Raw genomic sequence first — 4,976 nt, 5'->3', positions numbered from 1 at the left:
ATCATGATAAATGTTATATTATTCATGCTAGAATTGTATTAACCAGAAACTTAGTACATGTGAATGCATAGACAAACAGAGTGTCACTAGTTTGCCTCTACTTGACTAGCTCGTTGAATCAATTATGGTTATGTTTCCTAACCATAGACATGAGTTGTCATTTGATTAACGAGATCACATCATTAGAGAATGATGTGATTGACTTGACCCATTCGTTAGCTTAGCACGATGATCGTTTAGTTTGTTGCTATTTGCTTTCTCCATAGCTATACATGTTCCTATGACTATGAGATCATGCAATTCCCGAATACCGGAGGAACACTTTGTGTACTACCAAACGTCACAACGTAACTGGGTGATTATAAAGGTGCTCTACAGGTGTCTCCGGTGGTGTTTGTTGAGTTGGCATGGATCAAGATTAGGATTTGTCACTCTGATTGTCGGAGAGGTATCTCTGGGCCCTCTCGGTAATGTACATCACTATAAGCCTTGCAAAAATGTAGCTAATGAGTTAGTTACAGGATGTTGCATTATGGAACAAGTAAAGAGACTTGCCGGTAACGAGATTGAACTAGGTATTGAGATACCGACGATCGAATCTCGGGCAAGTAACATACCGATGACAAAGGGAACAACGTATATCGTTATGCGGTTTAACTTATAAAGATGTTCGTAGAATATGTAGCAACGAATATGAGTATCCAGGTTCCGCTATTGGTTATTGACCAGACACATGTCTCGGTCATGTCTACATAGTTCTCTAACCCATAGGGTCCGCACGCTTAACGTTCGGTGACGATCGGTATTACAAATTTATGTGTTTTGATGTACCGAAGGTAGTTCGCAGTCCCGGATTTGATGACGGACATGATGAGGAGTCTCGAAATGGTTGGGACGTAAATTTCGATATATTGGAAGCCTATGTTTGGACATCGGAATGGTTCCGTGTGAAATCGGGAGTATATCGGAGCACCGGGAGGTTACCGGACCCCCGGGAGGTATATGGGCGTTATTGGGCCTTAGTGGAAGAGAAGGAAAAGAAGGAAAGGAGGGGGCGCACCCCCCAAGCCGAATCCGAATTGGGAGGGGGCCGTCCCCCCTTTCCTACCTTCCTTCTTCCTCCTCCTTCCTTCTCTCCTAAATCCAAACAAGGGAAGGGGGGAATCCTACTCCCGGTGGGAGTAGGACTCCCCTTGGGGCGTGCCTAGGAGGCCGGCCCCTCCCCCTCCTCCACTCCATTATATACGGGGAAGGGGGGCACCCCATAGAGACACAAGTTGACCATTGATCTTTTAGCCGTCTGCGGTTCCCCCTCCACCATAATCCACCTCGGTCATATCGTAGTGGTGCTTAGGCGAAGCCCTGTTCTGGTAGCTTAATCGTCACCATCATCACACCATCGTGCTGACAAAACTCTCCCTCGAAGCTCTACTCACTACAAGAAATATGTCAACTTGTGACCACCACTATTGGTCACTGAATGGTCACAAATTTCCATTTGTGACCTTTTTGTGACCAAAAACATAAGGTCAAAAGCTGGCCGTCGTAAACTGACTATAGCGACCTTTCTTCTGGAATGGACGCAAACGTTTATGACCAAAATATGTCCACTGTGGCGTTTTGGTCACTAGCAACCTCCGCCGGCCACGTAGGCATCCAGCGTGGCAAGATGATGTGGCACAAGATTCAGCCCAGTCCAATTGGGTGTTTTACATGGGCCGAGCCCATTAATTCAGCCTTTTTAATATTTATTTTTTCTGTAAGTTAAGCGGGCCAAGCCCATTTTAGCCTTTTATTTATTTTTGGGCCGGGGCCTTTTAACATTGTTTGGGCCATTATATTTTGGAGCTGGTCCCACTTGTCATCATCTCACACATTGGGCCCACTTGACAAAAATTTCAAAACTGCTCAAATTATTTTCATAAGTGGGTCCCACGAGTCAGGTTTCCATTCCACACGTTTTCAAATCACATACATAGTCAATATTTCAGACGGAACAATACAAATATAGTTCACCAAATACAACTAAGTCGTACAAATATAGTTTACCAAATACAACTAAGTCTACCACAATCTGTACATAGTGTATTACAACCCAAATATGCCTACTATTACAATATTACAATATTTACAGTCTATACGGCTCTTTGCTGAGTAGGGCTATACAGCTTCGAACTTCAAATTTCATAGACCTGGAGCTCCTGTAAAAGAGTGAACACATAGGCTACCAGCATTAGAGTCGCTATTATTCCTGGAGTAGATTTGCAAACCTCCAGGTTTAGTGTGCAGACTATTGAAAGAGATCTCATAGAAATGTAGATTTATGGGCCAAATATATGATAAATCAACAGATTCAGCCAACTTCAATGACCTAGATGTTTGTGATGCATCTTCACAGAACCACAAGAACACTAGATATAATATAATATGATTCTAGGAGTATAATGCTAACCACAAGAGCATCAATCAGCAGCAGGTAAATAGCTAGCCAACTATCTACTAGACATCATCGACACTTGAACCATAACATATCCAGCATGGAAACAAAAAATGGGACAAGTACTAATTCTGGATAACATGTACAGGAAGTCATCCAATGGTTCCAGCCACATCCTAATAAACCAGCGGCACTCTAATACTACTAATTACCAGCAGCAAATAAAATAGCCAGATTAGGCACCAGCAGTTGATCATCGACACAACACTCGGCAAGGACTCAACCACGGCGCAAAAAGCATCGAAATCCTAACTAACCCATGAAACAGAGCATGATTGTATCATAGCAAAGGGAGGAGCTCACAATGGTGGTTTGTGTAGCCGATGTCGAACAGCCTCCGTTCGTCGCTTGCGAGCACCATGCACCTTGGTGCCTTGCATACAGCCTCCTTCGAGTCTATGAGAGAAAGAACAAGGTGAAGGTTAGTATGCATCTGTTCTGGGTCAAGCTAAGTCAAGGGCATAAGAGATTTTAGTCAACAAAAATTAACATGTGAACATCTTGCACAAACTATCATCATTTATAAAAAATACAAAACAAATATGCAAACAGTTGTACAATAGCCGAGTGCTCATACTTATATTACATTGCTTTAACTCAATTGCTAAGCTAGGAAACAAAAAATCCCACTCTCCATGACGTTATCTCATCGCTCAAGATTTGGGGGCAGCAAGGGTATGAGTAATGGATGCGCTACAGGAGAGAGCTGAGTGGGATTAGTACCTGGAGCTTGCAATTGATGGAGTCATGGTCGTCCTGCTGCTTGTTGTATCCCCATGGAACCCTTGTGCTGCACAAGGACAGATGATTGATCAGCTGAAATTGAAATCAACGGTTGCTGCTGCACAAGAGCCTATAATTAAGCTCAACAATGAAAAAGACATGTTTGTTATGTCTTAGACAGAACAGAAACATGTGATGTTTTTTTCGTCAAGATCAAGATAAACAAAATTAAGCAATGCAGGTAAACATCATCATCAGTGTATAATTGCCAATATAAACAAGCCATGTAGAAACGCCAAGTTACAGAAACTGCATCACAAATATGATTTGCCTCTGGTGTTTGCCATACAACAACAGCAGTAGTACAAAGATGTTTGATTACATGTGAATAGAGATATGACAATAGTAGATATACATAATTTGAGGGAACAACCAGAAGTAGATATGACAATAGTAGTAGTATAGATTATAGTAGTAAGGATGCAAGGAAACAAAACATGGGACTAATATTGATAGCAACAAAACAACCAGGATAACAATAAGCTACTACAGGTGCAGGTTTAGGAAGCAAGGAACAGAGTGAAACGGCGGTGAGTGTGGAGACTTTATTTTGCTTAACTTTTGGTTATCTTATACTTCTACAGGATGCATGCAATGAGGTCGTCAGTCTATGGATTTTCTTCCAATTTGACCATCTTCCCTAGGGATCAGAAAGATTTCGTTTCGAGGTTTTTCAATCTGCTGCACCAACTGTATCTATCTAATCAATAAGACAAGGTCGATGCTAAAAAAGGCAGTTGAATCTTTTCCCAGAATTCCAAACTGGTGACTTTTGGCACAACGACTAAGCTCCGTAGAACCAAGAGATGCTCAAGATCGATGCTAAAAAATTGGAAGCATTAACCCTCTACAAGGTAATAATCCGCTATCGCAACTTCAGGTACACGCACTTTCAGCTAGACTAGTCAACAGTGGATTTTCAGCTCATGTTCCAAAATTCTACTAGTCGGCAAGGTCGTCATACGCTCATGCGCATGGTCAACAGAAGACAAACATATCCTTGTTGGAAGAAATTAGCCTCCGCGCAGACGACATTCCGACGATCCGCTCCAGCTGCAACAGAAAACGTCGGCCCATGTTAACTTGTTTGCTAGGCGCTCGAATACAATCAAAACTGAATTTTAACAAAACAATACAGAAGAAATCTAATGTACTACTATATATGAACCGGCTATCAGACTATCACACTCCAACATGCTTTTTTTACAACATGGTGTAGACTGTAACTTTGATGCGCCATGAACTTTGTGGCTGAAGTGCTGTACTTGGAACCAAACTTCTACAAGAGTATGAATGATGAATGTGCTCGACCAAGGTGATGTGTCTGACCTTGTTTTCCAGCAACTTTTTCCAGTTGTAGTTGATGTCCCCATTGATCTCCCACCCGAAATTCTTGGCATCCTGTACCCAAAACTTTTTCCAGCAACATGGTGCAGACTGTAACTTTGATGCACCAGTATCACGCACCTAGATGCAGCGAGCACACACAGATAGATTCAGAGCGTAATTGCAGCAACAAAAATGCAGAGAAGGAGGTAATTCAGGATTGTGCTTACGTTCCGCCGTGTCCTCCCAGCCAATCCGAGCTGATGGGGTGGAACGAGAGCTCGCAGATCGCAACCTGTTGGTACGAGGTCCATAGGCGCACTCAGAAACCCATAGTTGCCCTGAAGGTAGCAGTCCTCCGCCAGGACGA

At 42.6% G+C, this 4,976-nt stretch overlaps 1 long non-coding RNA gene across 1 annotated transcript; it reads right to left on the bottom strand.

Annotated features, from left to right (window-relative positions):
* Window positions 1–4,006: 4,006 nt before the first annotated feature.
* LOC123079782 (uncharacterized) lies at window positions 4,007–4,691 on the bottom strand. Its single transcript, XR_006438113.1, has 2 exons — window positions 4,610–4,691; window positions 4,007–4,333 (listed from the first exon to the last, which is right to left on the bottom strand). It is a non-coding gene; the product is annotated as an uncharacterized lncRNA (long non-coding RNA).
* Window positions 4,692–4,976: the final 285 nt, after the last annotated feature.

Source organism: Triticum aestivum, chromosome 1A (genome assembly GCF_018294505.1).
Source record: "Triticum aestivum cultivar Chinese Spring chromosome 1A, IWGSC CS RefSeq v2.1, whole genome shotgun sequence".
Classification (NCBI taxonomy): domain Eukaryota; kingdom Viridiplantae; phylum Streptophyta; class Magnoliopsida; order Poales; family Poaceae; genus Triticum; species Triticum aestivum.
Note: the sequence above shows the minus strand (reverse complement) of the source record. Positions and strands in the feature narration are given on the sequence as shown.